The 16,853-nt window shown below is 48.1% G+C and overlaps 1 pseudogene; it reads right to left on the minus strand.

Moving 5' to 3' along the window:
* Positions 1-1,958: 1,958 nt before the first annotated feature.
* On the minus strand, positions 1,959-3,915 carry LOC147956163 (uncharacterized; annotated as a pseudogene).
* Between the last annotated feature and the right edge of the window lie 12,938 nt (positions 3,916-16,853).

The raw sequence follows: 16,853 nt of genomic DNA on the forward strand, positions 1-16,853 counted from the left end.
TATCTACAACAAAGTGTTTAGTAGCAAAGTAATATGATAGTGGTGATAACGGTAACAAAGTAAAGATAGCAAAAGTAATGTTTTTGGTATTTTTGTAGTGATTGTAACAGTAGCAACGGAAAAGTAAATAAGCGTAAACCAGTATATGGAAAACTCGTAGGCACCGGATCAATGATGGATAATTATGCCGGATGTGGTTCATCATGTAACAATCATAACATAGGGTGACACAGAACTAGCTCTAGTTCATCAATATAATGTAGGCATGTATTCCGTAAATAGTCATACGTGCTTATGGAAAAGAACTTGCATGACATCTTTTGTCCTACCCTCCCGTGGTAGCGGGGTCCTATTGGAAACTAAGGGATATTAAGGCCTCCTTTTAATAGAGAACCGGAACAAAGCATTAACACATAGTGAATACATGAACTCCTCAAACTATGGTCATCACCGGGAGTGGTCCCGATTATTGTCACTTCGGGGTTGCCGAATCATAACACATAGTAGGTGACTATAGACTTGCAAGATAGGATCTAGAACTCACATATATTCAGGAAAACATAATAGGTTCAGATCTGAAATCATGGCACTTGGGCCCTAGTGACAAGCATTAAGCATAGCAAAGTCATAGCAACATCAATCTCAGAACATAGTGGATACTAGGGATCAAACCCTAACAAAACTAACTCGATTACATGATAAATCTCATCCAACCCATCACCGGCCAGCAAGCCTACGATGCAATTACTCACGCACGGCGGTGAGCATCATGAAATTGGTGATGGAGGATGGTTGATGATGACGACGGCGACGAATCCCCCTCTCCGGAGCCCCGAACAGACTCCAGATCAGCCCTCCCGAGAGAGATTAGGGCTTGGCGGCGGCTCCGTATCGTAAAACGCGATGAAACTTTCTCTCTGATTTTTTTCTCCTCGAAAGCCAATATATGGAGTTGGAGTTGGCATTCGAGGGCCACTAGGGGGCCCACGAGGTAGGGGGGCGCACCCAGGGGGGAGGGGAGCGCCCCCACCCTCGTGGACAGGGTGTGGGCCCCCTGGTCTTCATCTTTGGCGAGGATTTTTTATTATTTATTCTAAGATATTCCGTGGAGTTTCAGGTCATTCCGAGAACTTTTGTTTTCTGCACATAAAACAACACCATGGCAATTCTGCTGAAAACAGCGTCAGTCCGGGTTAGTTCCATTCAAATCATACAAGTTAGAGTCCAAAACAAGGGCAAAAGTGTTTGGAAAAGTAGATACGACGGAGACGTATCAGGTTGCATAGAGTTCAAAGGAGTGAGAAGAGGGTTTGAGGTTTTGAAAATGCAAAAAAAATCAAAAACATCACCTTAGCTTCATTTTAGAGTGACTAAGGAGGATCTGAAGTTATTTTTGCATTTAAAAACTATAAACTTGTTTTATTGCTGACTTTGTATTAAAGGGTGTTTTTTAAAAATAAATTAAATAATATGAATACTTATTAAAAAAAGGTGAGACTTCGTATTGATCCTATATAGGTATAATATAAGCTAAGAAAATCTTTTTTGGGTGATTTTGAGAAGGTCGAAAAAAACTTGCTTAGAAATGGGGCCGTTTTCCCTTACTTTGGAGCCTGTTTGGACAACGTTTTCAGTGACTATGAGTTGGACTTCACAAAAAGGGTTGGATTTATGAACTAAAGTGCATAGTAGTACATAAAACGATGCAACATCATAGAACAAACAAATGAACTCAAAAAATATTGGAGATAGGTTCAAATTTGAATGTCGGTTCAAATTTGAATTTTATTTCAAGTCAAATCAACATCATAGCACATAAGTTTTCACATGAAAGAACATAAGTTTTCACATCAAATGACAACAAACTTAAGTTTTCACATCAAATTTGAATGATTTCGACTCTATTTCTTTTGCTTCTTTCTACCACTCGATTTCTTCTCCTTTTTTGCACCGTTTGGTTACACGACGCATAGTTTGTTGATGCTGATGCTCTTGCTTTTTGGCCCCTTGGTTTTCTTGCCAACTCCACTAGGCCCCCTCAACTTTTGCACCTGAGCATGTCTCACTTCTTCAGTTTGCACTTCTACAGATTGAGTAAATGGCACACATTGTTCAACTACTTCAGTTTGCAACTCAACACTTGGCAGCACAACCTCCAAACATGGCAACATAGTTGTCACAGCAGATTCGCATGGCGACACAACAGTTGCTTCATCTGCAACATTTTCAAATTGCCCTAGCGCCTGCAAAACAGATTCAGTATGCATCACATCGTCCAAAAAAGAAACACTTAGCTCATGTTCAGCAGTAACAGTTTCAGTTAGCTCCATATCTTTGTCACCAAACATTATCTGCTTAGTGCTCTTCCTTCTAAAGCCATTGAGTCTTGCTTTTTTCACTGGCCAGCATTGTTCAACAACAAGAGGTGGGGCTTTTTCTGCACGCTTCCTCCTAAAAAATAAAGCATTTGACTTGGTTAGATACTACAACAAGTAGCAAAATCAAAAGCTTGCAAAAACAGTAACATAAACATACTTTGGCCTCTGAGGAGTGTAGATGCACTTGGATGAACCAATTATGTGCCCAAGTACCTCACACAACTTGCACCTATTTTTGTTACCTTTTTGAGCCCTTTTGGGCTTATCATTCTTTTCCTTTTCCTTTTCCCCTTCTTACTACAACCACCTTTCTCAAACCAAGCTTTGAATCTGCTCTGTTTAGGCCTCCCAGACTTTCTTCTAGTGACAGGGGGACACAAGGTAAATTCTATTTCCACCTCAGGCCACTGAGATTGGTCAGTCAGTGCAGGAATTGGACTTGCATATGCAGCTTTGAATTTCTGTACTGAATAATACTCATGCAAATATGGGTGCATATTTAACCTGGGTTTAGATGCCAAAAAAGTATGGAATGCTCACATGGTTTTCCAGTGTGTTGCCACTCTTGGCAAGTGCACTCATGCAACTCAGTATTTACCACATGCCTCTTGCCACTCTTTGTATCTCTAAGTTCAACACCCTACAAGGAAGATTTCTCAACAGATAGATGTGAAAGATTTCTACTCCTGTTGACCACCTGTTGTACCACTACTGGAAGCTTGTCCCCTTCCAAAATATTAGCAATTTTTCCTCTCGACTCCCACAAACGCATGATCATGATCCTTATTTGGTCCACCATGTCATGCACAGGCAAGTCTTTCAAATCCTTCACTTTGTTGTTAAAACTTTCTGCCAAGTTGTTATTGATATGATCACATTTTATGGCAGTATTAAAACCTGATCTATACCACAACAGAGAATGGTGGGTGTTCAACCATGAAGCAAATTCATTATCACTACATGATGCCAATATCTTACCAAGGTGATAGGAATGTGTCTGTCTGGTGTAGGATCTTGCTGCTGGCCACATGCGCCCAAATTCATCTCCTCTGAATTTTTTTATCAGATTCATCCACATATGTCCAAAGCACTCCCTCTGCTCAGCATGTGGGAAAACATTTTTACTGCATTTTCCAACCCTTTACATGCATCTGTGTGGATGGCCAAAGGAGAAACTGGCCCTATGCATCTTTTCAGTTGCATCATGAACCATATCCATGATGCCTCTGTCTCTGATTGAAACATTCCTATTGCAATTGGGAACATCCAGTTGTGTCCATCTAGAGCATTGCATGCAGCCAACTGACCATTCCACTTTCCAGTCAAAAAAGATGAGTCTATGCTCAAATATGGACGACAACCTGCTTTGAATCCATCTATGCAAGGCTTCAAACACATAAAAAACTTGCTGAATAAAACCTTGCCATCCTCTGTTACCTCTGTATCTATCTCCACCACACTCCCAGGTGACCTCTTCTCCACCTCTACTTTAAAACTATACAACATCCTAAATGTATTTGCCCAGTCACCATACAATGATTTCATGGCCCTTTGTTTTGCTTTCCACACTGTGGTATAATGCAGCTGGATGGGGTATAGCTTCTCCAAGTCAACTTTAAGCCTCTTTGCAGTAGTGTTTGGAGTCTTGGCTAAAATATGAGTAATCTTCTCTATAACCCAAAGCTGTGATGTCATCTTTGAAACTCTCTGTGAAGTGGTCATACATGTATGCTGGTGTGCTATTTGATTTACCCTTATTATACTTCCATCAGGTTGTAGTCTGGCAGACAAGTACCATTTGCAAGGATTGCCACCACCATCATAACCTTTGCACCGAGCATAAAATTTCTTTCGATCAGTCCACATAGTCTTGGCATCAAACTCTTTTTTCACTGCATAGGTCCTAAAAGACATCCTAAACTCCTTCATGCTTGGCCACAACTTTCCCACCTCAATAACTGGGTTCTCTTTGTCATACAAACAAACCAGCTCATTATCATCTGCATCATCCACATCATCTGCAGCCTCTCTCATCAGTTGTTCTTCATCCTCATTTGCATTTCTAGGGCCTGTGTTACCTTCAGCAGGCGAAGAACTGTCATCCTTCTCCTTATCTTTGTCATCAACTTGAATGCCAAACATTTCGGCCATATCAATGTCAGATATTGGTGTAATGACCAAATCTGTTTTTCATTCAACTCTACTACATTCCAGTAAACAACAATCTTCCTAGCACCATGGGTTCCCTCCTCTCCATCTGCATCAATCCCTGTATCTTCAGCTACTACAGTCGGTTCAGTCAACAATGCCAACATCTTCTTTTGTGAAACCTACTCATCATCTTCCATCTGTGCAGCCATCTTTGATTGCACATAACCAACTCTGGAATGAGTTTGCAGATCAATTAGCTCTACATAAAATGTTACTTGTTTGCTTGCCCACCCTTCTTGCTGATCAATTTCAGCAACCATGGATTCTCCATCTTTAATTCTCACATATTCACCATTATAGTTATCGAAATGTTGCAGAGATACCTCTTGTTCTGGACCCCAAACAATACTCTCCCAAATTCTCTCCACCAAATTGCCCACGCCCTTCTCCTTCATGCTCTCCAATTCCTGGGGATCAACATCTGCAAATTTGACATCCAACCTCACAGTGGTATCTCTATCAATGTCTTGGACACTGCCATCACTGAGCTTGGCTTTACAGGGAAAAAATTTCCACTATATTTGCGAATGTGGTGGCAAAACCTGAACCTCCCCTGTTTTGTCAATGGCAGGCAGCGGCCGCAGTCACTACCAAATCGAGTTCGATTCTAAATCGCCAAGAAAAGAGGGTGGCATTACCGATTTGAAGCACTGGCTCCTCGCTCCATCTCGTCCAGCCCTCGCTCCATCTCCTATCCAATCAAGATTCTAAAACGCCAAGAAACAGGGGCTGCATGAGGCTACAGATTTATCCAAAATTCAGTGGAATGGGAGTAGTGTTTGGAAAATACTCAGTCGCAATAGCCGCTGCAGAGAAAGGCGCTCCGCCACCGGGCCGCAGAGAAGAAACAACCCCCGGATCCAATGGAGCCTGATTCTAAATCGCCAAGAAACAGAGGGCAGCATGAGGCCACGACCCCCCAAAATTGTGGGGAGTGGGACTAGGGTTTCGGGCTCACCTCGCAATAGCTCTACTGCTGCCGAGAAATGCGCTCCACCACCGCGGAGAAGAAACCGCTGCCGGAGAAGATGCTTACGGCAGCGCCGCTCGCCCAGTCCAGCATGGGCCCCTCCAGCACGGGCGAGTCGAGCACGGTCACACAGTCACCGGTCGAGTCGTGGACGGTTGACTCTTGACTACATGGCCATAGGTGGACCCCACCAGTCAGAGCACATAACCCCTAGTGTCCTAACCAAACCTCAGCATAACTAACAGCCAACTAGCCGCGTAAATGGTGTGTCGCATGGGAGCTATTTTTTCCAACGCAGATGTCGCATGAGAGCTATTACAGCCAACGACGTCGCATGAGAGACAATTCACACCAACGACGTCGCATGGGAGCAATTTGCCCGAATTATTCACTCTAGTTGGGGTGGATTGTTGCTTTTGCTGCTGCTCCAGCCTGAGCGGAGTCTCTTCCAAAAATCTGCGAGTGCTTGGGCAACCGTCCTTGTCAACCTCATTTACTAGAGGCCCACTCCGTGGTCCATTTGGGTTATTCCTTAGCGTGCGGATTCCCGAGTTTGCTCCGTCTTCCTTCAAGGAGGCCCTCGCTCGTTCAAGGTTTTTTTCCCTCGACAGTGTATGCAGTTCTACCATATATGTGGCGCCGACGAGCTCCGAATCTTGTATGAGAGAGGCAGCTAGCCGAAGGAGTCATTGTCATCTTACATGGTGCCGACCTTCATCACCATCATCGGTGCTCGTCTATGTTCCATGCTTGGTTGTGGTTGTCGACGGCGAAGGTTCAAGGTGGAAGCGCGCTGGTCGGTTGTCGCTTGGCGTGTCACTCTACACATGTGTGGTTGAGTGGCATGAGTAATCTAGGGCATTATAGTAATTTTGCCCCTACTTGGGATTGTAATCACTTCTTTTAAATCAATGGCATGTCTATATTTTCGACAAAAAAATCGAGCATACATTTGTCTCGACACAAAAACTATCGTAATCGGAAGGAATGGCGCCTGATGGCACTGCACTAATACCCCAATTTACTTTAGTCTTCCCGAGAGAAAAAATAGATGGAAATTGGCATTTAATCTCGGTCAACACGGCAAGCATATCCTTCACCTCATCTCCTGGGCTAAAACGATATTTAAGGACGTGATCCCAGCTGACAGGAACAGATGAAACAGCAAATCTAGGTCAAGTTAATTTGTTAAACTGGTAGCAAGATCACGGGACAGATAGAGATAGCTTGCCTTGCCGGATCCGTTGATACAGTCGCCGTGTCATCGCAAAAGGGAAAGGAATAGAATGGAAAATCGAAATTTAAATTCGATTTCATGCAGGCTAACGATCGGCATCCTTTCTTCGCTAATCTGAATAGGTTGTCCATCAGATGTAAAATGGGTGGTGGGGAGCAGGGATGGGAGCACGGCGAGGGGAGCAGGCAAGCCTCAACGCAAATTATATTGTCGCCAACAGGAAAAAACCAACAAGCACTAGGACGCCGCGCCTACATTTGCAACGGAGATGCGACCACCGCACCGACATTCTTCTCGGCAGCCGCCGACTGCTAGTTCCTCCGGGCCACGTAGGAGCCCTCGCCTGGCCGGCGCTGGCCCTCCTCCAGGCGACCTGCCTAAAGAGCTGACCGAGAAGATTCTCCTCCACCTTTGTCCGGAAGGCCAAGGCCTGTGTCGCCGGCAAGAACCAGTGCCGTTACATCTCCAGCCCCTGGTTCCTCCGCCACTACCGCGCGTTGCACCCGACGCCTCCGTTGCTCGGCTTCCTCAAAAACACAGGGAAGAGGGCCATCTCCACCAGCTTCGTTCCCACCTCCACGTTCCATTTGAATCCCCGCTCGGTTCCATGATACTACAATGCCCTTGATGTCCGGAATTGGCCGCGTCCTCTTCCACGACGGTCCATCCCTCCACAGAGTGATGGAACATCAGAAAGACCTTTTTACACCCTTCCCCCGGGAGGCTTTGTTGAGGGGGCATCTGGCCCAGATTACCGGCAGAGAGGTGGTTACCAAGGTCATCGTGGTGGTCGCGGTGGTCGGAACCGTTATCGCCAACCTCCACCGCCTGTCGTTGTGGAGTCGACGGCGTCCTCGGAGGTGGCTGCTTCAGGACAGACACCGGAATTGTCCGGCTAGGTTATGGATGCGGTGACGGCGCCGGCTAATGCTGACGTGCCTGTGATTGAGCCCTTGGTGACGGGTGCTGTCAGTGCCGCCAACAAGACAGATGGTGATAGAGCTCCCAAGTGGGCTTGTAAAAGGAGAAGATGTTGTGTTATCGTTGTGGTGAGAGAGGACACTTTATAGCAGAATGTGTGACTGAGTTATGTGATACCTGCCTCGAGCCAGCGCATCATACGGGGGAGTGTCCGATATTGCGTGATCAGATACAGAGTATTACCATTTATGAAGTTTACTGTGCCGAGTTCATGTTTTTTGAGTCTCCTAGTGCGAGGGAGATCCCAAAGGAGCCCCAGAGCACGACCACGGGGATTGTCAAAGTCACGAAAGGTGATGTGTCTGAGGCTCAAACTATGCAGAGGCTTAGTGTGTTAGCTCCAGGTAATTTTCAGTGGGAGCTTATGCGACTCGAGGCCAATATGTATAAGGTGGACTTCCCTACAACAGAGGACTTGGAGCGTCTTCTCTGTTTTGGGTTGTGCCGAGTACCTGGCACCGAGTGCATCCTCGAGTTTCATGAGTGGAAGAAGGTAGAGCCACAGGGCAAGCCTCTCACTCAGGTCTGGCTACGATTCTCGGGGGCTCCATCGAAGCCGCTTCAGGATGCTCGGGTCGCTGCTAGATTGAGGATGCTGGTCGGGAAAACTGAGAGGGTGGACATGGCCTTTACCAGAGCTAACGGGGTGGCACGACTAATGATGAGTGTCCTAGACGTCGAGTTTGTGCCTGACGTGGTCAAGTGGACATATAGGGGCCTGGTATACAACCTTGAGATTGAGTTTGAGGACACCGATCTCTTTGCTGAGGCTCTAGCAGGGACTGATGTGGATATGAAGGATAAGGATGATGGATCGGGTAATATGGAGGCATGAGGGGAGGATGTTAGGCATGAGTTGTCCAATAACATGGGTTCCGCCTCACAGACGCCCGGGACTGGGGCTGCTCCTTCAGCTACGGTGCCTATGAACACTCTGAGATTTGATTCTTTTGAGCCAGCTTCTGCTCCTCCTAGGTTGTGGAGCGATCGGGTGGCGTGTGAGGATGTGCTAGAACACACGCTTCCCACAGGACTTTGCAGACGCAGATGCCTATCCTGTTGTTTCACCGCACGTGCGGACTCAGATGATGCCGGTCGTGGAGGTGACTGCGTTGTCGTACGGTGACGGGACCGGTTTGGGAGGGGGTGTTGTGGCTCTAAGATTGACAGTAGAATGGGGGGTAGGTATGAGGAGGCAAGATCCTAGATATGGAGTAGTTGTACACACGAGTTTTACGAGTTCAGGCCCTTCTCGGAGGAAGTAACAGCCCTACGTCTCGGTGCCCTGAGGCGGTCGACTGGATTATGTGTGTGTGTTTACAAAAGATGCGAACCCTTGTCCCAGAGGAGGGGGTGGCTTATATAGAGTGCACCAGGACCCCTGCTCCCCGCAGTTACACAGGGTTCAATGTACATTAAGAGAGGAATGTTACTGGTAATGCTAGCCATTAAGTGCTATAAATGAGAATTAAGCCTATAAGTAAATGCTCGACCATTGTTGGAGCAGAGTGGCTTTAGATCTTCTGTTCGTCGAGTGGCTTCTGCGACGGTCGAGTGACATTGATTCTTCCGAGTGGAACGTCTCTGGTCAAGTGGATGATGGTACCCTTTGAATGATTCTGGCTTTAGGGTGATATCCTAGCGGAAGGTGTCTAGGTCAGGCCTATGACCCTACCCTAGGTACACAACCTCATCATTAGCCCCCGAATGGTTCAGGGTCCGAGTGGAGAAGGAGTTGATAACCTCTCTGATTCAGCTTTTGCGCTTCGGAAATGTCTTGTCGAGAGGTCGAATGAACATTCAAGATGACCTCAAATGCTTGTTCAGTCACTTTGATCCATTCTTGGTTTTGTCGAGTGAACTTTCATTGTTGAGCTTCGAGTGTTGATATGGGAAAAATCTTCCGTCTGACGGGTTGCTCTGCTGTCTGCGGATTTCACAGGATTCGAATTTTGGGAAGCGCGCCAGACGGGGGAGGCCGCACTAATCGGGGCGGATTAGGCAGGCCGCCTCGATCTCCGCGCCACCTTTTTCGCCATGTATCGCACGCGCGACTGTTGCGGGATTTGATTGGATCGCCTGGGCCCACGAGTCAGCCACTCGGAAATACCCTCATATAAGGCGTTGGACGGGGATTTTCACACAGTGCGTTCTCATTGTTCCCCTTCCTCCTCTATTTTCTCCACTGCATCTGCCTCTGCTCTCGGCGTTGTCGTCCTGATCGAACTCGATCTGCAGCCATGGGGAAGGAGAAGACGGTGGCGTTGGAGCGTGCGAAGAAGGCGACGGCAAAGGCGAAAGGGAAGAGGACCAGCCGGGGCGGATCTTCGTCGAGGTCCGGCCTGCCGCCGGGCTGGATCCAGGGCGACTGGATCTGCTCGACAATCAGCCCAGATGATATTGATGACTTGGTTGAGGGGGGATTGATCCCTCATGAATCGGTGTGGCTCCCGGGGAACGAGACTGAGCCGCAGCCGCAGGAGGGTGAGTGCGTTCTCCTTGCCACTCACGTCGACCGCGGGTTTTCTTTGCCTCCCCATCCTTTCTTTTGCAGTTTCTTGAACTTCTTTGGGGCTCAACTCCACCACTTTTCTCCAAACACCACCATGTACCTTGCCGCTTTCGTGTCCATGTGCGAGAACTTATTGGGTTGTCAACCACACTGGGGTCTCTTCAAGCACATATTCACGTGTCGCTCTCAGACGGTCAAGAAGGCCAACCCGAGTGACGAGAGGACGCATGTGATACAGATGTGCGGGGGTCTTGGAATTCAGATGAGGAACAAAAGCACTTTCCAACTATGATCCTTCCCGACTCGATCCGGGGTTGGCAGTCGACCTGGTTCTACTGCAAGGACCAGCCGACTCCGGGACAGTCGACTGGACTTCCCCCCTTTTCCATGGCTTGAGTGGAGAAGCCCTCCACCTTGAGAGTGATCCCAGAGGAGAAGGTGCAGGTGAAGGTGTTGGTCAAGCGGGTTGTCCAACTCGTCCGCGACAGAGTGACCGGTATGGACCTGCTGGAGGTCTTCCTCAGTCGACACATCCAACCACTCCAAAGTCGTGACCATCCGATATGGATGTACTCGGGACTCGAGGATTCCACTCGGATCCACCCGAAGGATGTCAGTGAGGACACAGTGGAGCAGTGGCTGAGAGGTATTACCGGCAACAAGGATAACCCCCGGGGGTCTAGGAGGGTGGTTCCATTCGACCATTTGCGCCAGCCGGAACAGGTACGATTCTGCATTATCGAGTGTCTTCTTGATTTAGTATGTAGCATCTTGTTGACGGTCAACTGTCTTTCTTTTGTTCGTTGGCTTTCAGGCTCTTGTTTATATGTACTCAATACCCAATGGAGTACAGGAGCAAAATGTCGAGGGAGAGGCGAGCGGGGGCGAGAGTGGCGAGTGGCACTCGGATGTAGAGGAGGACGAGGAGAGCGAAGACCCGAGTGATGAAGAAGAGGTCGACTCGCCTCCTCGCAGAGAAAGGAGGTCCAAGCACGCTCACGACCCGGCAATCACCCCTGACCTGGTGGCCACACCAACTGGGCAGTCTTCAAAGCGCCCTCGGACGTCTTCTCCAGTGCCGACCGAGAAGGTATCGAAACAGCCCAAGACTGCACCGCCTCCAGTGACGAAACCACCGAAGGCCACATCTTCCAAACCTCCGAAGGCTTTGCCCAAAATCAAAGTGGTCATTCCCACAGTCTCTGGGTAACAATCTGGCCTGATCCTTTGGTTGACTTGGGTAACAGAACGTAACCGACTGAATGCTGATATTTGCAGTGCTGCCACTTCTGGAACTTCCACCCACCAGTACCGAGACAAGGAGATGGAAGACGCGGTTACCTCCAACCCAGGTACAATTCTCGTGATCTTGTTCCTGATTATTTGGTCGATTAAATTCTGTTGATTCACTTGGGGTCGACTGATTTCTTTGAAGCCCCACTCAATGTTATCGAGCTTCCGGAAGACGACGAAGACGTGATACCGAGGCCCAGAAGGAGCAAGAAAGCAGCGGCTGGCAAGATATCCCAGTCGGAACTGGCGATAGAACAAACAGTCCAGCAGCCTGAAGATGCAGGTAGAGCCTCTATAACTTTTTTTGTCCCAGTGTCGAGTGAACGCCCCGCACCGTCGACTGTACCAGTGTTTTCTTCAGTCATCCAACCTCATGCCTCGGAGCCCCAAGCTGCTGCATCTGGACCGTCTGTCCCCTTCTTCACCACCTATCATGTTCCGAAAAGCCAATTGGACACCGCTGCAGAGGCTATCCGTCAGGCTGGCGTAATGATGGAGCAGATGAAGGCGGTGCAAGACAATAGCCAGGCTTCTTATGATGCCAGCGCGGCTCTCCGAGCCAATGTCCAGGTAAGTTGACTTCCAACTGAACTTGTTCTCTTAGGATATGCTGCCTGAATATTTTCCTTTGTACAATCTCTTGTTGTCTGCTTCGAATCTGTACACCCACTGGGTGTTTTGTTGTCTTTAGTATTTGCACTCTTCCACTCGGTCTGGTTGAATGAGATCTGAACCAGTGGGGACACGCTAAGTGCACCCACCGGGTGTAGTCCCCAAGATCGCAGTCGACTGCGGGCAGTCGGCTGGGGTCTGAGCGCTTCTTTCTCTTTCCTTTCTTCCACTCGACCTGGGCAGAGCATGCCGAGTGGGATCTGAACCAGTGGGGGCACGCCAAGTGCACCCACTGGGTGTAGTCCCCGAGACCGCGGTTGGCTGCTGGCAGTCGGCCGGGGTCTGAGTACTTTGTTTTTTTACTCGACCTGGGCGTACCGGCTGAGTGGAAACTGAACCAGTGGGGGCACGCCAAGTGCACCCACTGGGTGTAGTCCCTAAGACCGCAGTCGATTGCTGGCATTCGTTTGGGGTCTGACTAAACTTTGAAATTTTATTCACTCAGAAGTAAATAATCTTTGATCTTGTCGATTGATATGTCTTTTACTCTCTGCAGAAACCGTGTACTCTCACTTCCAAGTTTGCTGAATTTGAGGATAAGCAGAGGCAGCTCAACCTTGACCAGGAACTGGCCCAACAAAACTTGAAGAAAGCTCAAGATAAAGTTGCTGGTATGGAAGGTAACTGCCTGTCGACTGCTCATGTCGATCGTCTTTTTAAATTATCCCTTTGATCTTTTGTTTGATCTAAATGCTTATTTTGTAGAGAAAATGAGGTTGGCTCTCGAGAAGAAGGACTTGGACCTTGCAGCTGCGCAGAAGGAGGCTCAAGAGAAGACTACTCTTGCTGACAAAAAGCTAGCTTCAGTCGGAGCGCTGGAAGTGGAAGTAAGCAAGCTGAAGTCCTCTCTCACTAAATCCAACCGAGAGGCGACTCGTCTGAAGAAGGATAAGGTGGCTCTGAACGAGAAGCTGGAATCCATGGCTCGTAAGAGAAATGACTTGGAAGCTTATCTGAGAACTCTCGCCAAGAAGCTCTTTCTTATGCTCGAAGGTACCCCTTTTAATCCGAATGCTTTGCTGCTTGCAAGTTAGTCCTATCCAGTCGACTCACTAACTCCTTGACTGTAGAATTCTGCCAAAACTTTGACAAGGAGACTGGACAGATCGAGACGGGTTTGGACCCTATCGTTTCTCCAGTCGGCGATGAGGTTGCCATGAATGTGCTTCGACTGGAATCCCGCGTCGCCAGTGTTACAAGTTACCTTGCTCGTCTGAAGGTGGCAGTTTCACGCATCGACTCACCGCTCTGGCCAAGGGCGATGCTTCAAAATGATCTCGAGTCTCTGATTACTCGACTCAACGAGGTCCCCGGTCGAGTGCAGGAATGGAAGAAGTCCTCTGCCCAATGCGGTGCTGACGTGGCTCTATCGCTGCTAAGAGTCCATTGCAAGGAGGCCCGTGAAGATAAGCTGGCGGCGAACAAGGTTGCCAACACCAAAAGGCATGACTTCCAGTCCTTCATGGAGAGTTTCATTATTGCTGCCACTCGGATCGCTGATGGAATTGACTTGGACGAATTCGTCGAGCCTGCGAGCCCTCCTCCTGCCGAATGAACAAACTTGAGATTTAAACTTGCCTTAAATTTGTCTCGGAATGCCGAGTGGTTTCTGTAACCGCTAAACTCTTTTGGGCCTGATGCCCGAGTACTTTTATCTTCGTTTTGAGACTTTTGAGATTTTATCCGATCTTGGTTTATCTTCTGCATATGATTGCGTTCATCTTCGAGTAGAACTTGTTCTTCGGTCGGACTCTCCTTCGAAATGCAACTCTGAAGTCAACCTGCACCTCGCCGTCCTTGTGGATAAGGATGGAGCGCACATTGTATTTGTGGCGCAGCTCCAAGGAGAGGGTTGCGGTCGACCTGCACCTCGTCATCCCTGCGGATAGGGATGGAGCGGCATTGTACTTGTAGCGTAGCTTCGTGAGGGGATTGCAGTCGACCTGCACCTCGTCATCCTTGCGGATAGGGATGGAGCGGACATTATACTTGTAGCGTAGCTCCATGACAGGATTGCAGTCGACCTGCACCTCGTCATCCTTGTGGATAGGGATGGTTTTGGAACTTAGGTGAGTACTGGACTGCAGCTAAGCCTCCAAGTGTGAGGTTTGCTCATCACTCAGTAGGATTTTTGAAACTTAGGCGAGTACTGGACTGCAGCTAAGCCCCTGAGTGAGAGACTTTCTCATCACTTGGTAGGATTTCTGAAACTTAGGCGAGTACTGGACTACAGCTAAGCCACCGAGTAAGAGACTTGCTCATCACTCGGTAGGATTTTTGAAACTTAGGCGAGTACTGGACTGCAGCTAAGCCTCCGAGTGTGAGGTTTGCTCATCACTCGGTAGGATTTTTGAAACTTAGGCGAGTACTGGACTGCAGCTAAGCCTCCGTTTGTGAGGTTTTCTCATCATTCGGTAGGATTTTTGAAACTTAAGCGAGTACTGGACTGCAGCTAAGCCCCCGAGTGAGAGACTTGCTCATCACTCGGTAGGATGGTTTTGAAACTTAGGCGAGTACTGGACTGCAGTTAAGCCTCTGAGTGAGAGACTTGCTCATCAATCAGTAGGATTTTTGAAACTTAGGCGAGTACTGGACTACAGCTAAGCCCTTGAGTGAGAGACTTGCTCATCACTCGGTAGGATTTTTGAAACTTAGGCGAGTACTGGACTGCAGCTAAGCCTCCGAGTGAGAGACTTGCTCATCACTCGGTTGGATTTTTGAAACTTAGGCGAGTACTGGACTGCAGCTAAGCCCCCGAGTGAGAGACTTGCTCATCACTCGGTAGGATTTTTAAAACTTAGGCGAGTACTGGACTGCAGCTAAGCCCCCGAGTGAGAGACTTGCTCATCACTCGGTAGGATTTTTAAAACTTAGGCGAGTACTGGACTGCAGCTAAGCCCCCGAGTGAGAGACTTGCTCATCACTCGGTAGGATTTTTGAAACTTAAGCGAGTACTGGACTGCAGCTAAGCCCCCAAGTGGGAGACTTGCTCATCACTCGGTAGGAGTTTTGAAACTTAGGCGAGTACTGGACTTCAGCTAAGCCCCCGAGTGAGAGACTTGCTCATCACTCGGTAGGATGGTTTTGAAACTTAGGCGAGTATTGGACTGCAGTTAAGCCTCCGAGTGAGAGACTTGCTCATCACTCGGTAGGATTTTTGAAACTTAGGCAACTACTGGACTGCAGCTAAGCCCCCGAGTGAGAGACTTGCTCATCACTCTGTAGGATGGTTTTGAAACTTTGGCGAGTACTGGACTGCAGCTAAGCCTCCGAGTGAGAGACTTGCTCATCACTCGGTAGGATTTTTGAAACTTAGGCGAGTACTGGACTGCAGCTAAGCCCCCGAGTGAGAGACTTTCTCATCACTAGATAGGATTTTTGAAACTTAGGCGAGTACTGGACTGTAGCTAAGCCCCCCGAGTGAGAGACTTGCTCATCACTTGGTAGGATTTTTGAAACTTAAGCGAGTACTGGACTGTAGCTAAGCCTCCGAGTGAGAGACTTGCTCATCACTCAGTAGGATTTTTCAAACTTAGGCGAGTATTGGACTGCAGCTAACCCCCGAGTGAGAGACTTTCTCATCACTCGGTAGGATTTTTGAAACTTAGGCGAGTACTGGACTGCAGCTAAGCCTCCGAGTGAGGGACTTGCTCATCACTTGGTAGGATTTTTGAACATTAGGCGAGTACTGGACTACAGCTAAGCCTCTTTGTGAGAGACTTGCTCATCACTCAGTAGGATTTTTGAAACTTAGGCGAGTACTAGACTGCAGCTAAGCCCCCAAGTGAGAGACTTGCTCATCACTCGGTAGGATTTTTGAAACTTAGGCGAGTACTGGACTGCAGCTAAGCCCCCGAGTGAGAGACTTAATCACTCGGTAGGATTTTTGAAACTTAGGCGAGTACTGGACTGCAGCTATGCCACCCACTGGGGGATTTCAGAAACATATGTAAACAATCGACAATCTTTTTAGAAGACTGTAAAACTCTTGTCTTTGATAAACAAAATACAAAGGTGTTTTTTATTACATCTCAGCAGACTGAGTGTTTATGTATAAAAGGGGCGGAGCCGCTCTGCATTCCAGGCGCGTGGCTCGTCTTTCTTGTGCTCGACGTCGTAAAGGTGGTACGCTCCATTGTGGAGCACTCTGGTGGCCACAATGGGGCCTTCCCAAGAGGGAGCAAGCTTGTGCGGTTTCTGCTGATCCACTCGGAGAACTAAGTCTCCCTCTTGAAATGTTCGACTCCTCACATTTCTGGCATGGAATCGACGTAAATCTTATTGGTAAATGGTTGATAGGATCAAGGCCATCTCTCTTTCTTCTTCAAGGAGGTTAACCGCATCTTGTCGCGCTTGTTCTGCTTCTTCCTCTGTGAAAAGCTCGACTCGGGGTGCATTGTGGAGCAAGTCACTCGGAAGTACAACTTCGGCTCCATAAACCAAGAAAAACGGGGTTCTGCCAGTCGACCGATTGGGAGTTGTCCCCAATCCCCATAATACTGATGGAAGTTCATTGACCTAGGCTCCTGCTGCGTGTTTGAGGTCACGCATCAGTCGAGGTTTCAGTCCTTTGAGAATCAATCCATTTGCCCTTTCAGC

Source organism: Triticum urartu, unplaced genomic scaffold (assembly GCF_056163025.1).
Source record: "Triticum urartu cultivar PI428250 unplaced genomic scaffold, HENAU_Tu73 scaffold1, whole genome shotgun sequence".
NCBI classification, from domain to species: Eukaryota; Viridiplantae; Streptophyta; class Magnoliopsida; order Poales; family Poaceae; genus Triticum; species Triticum urartu.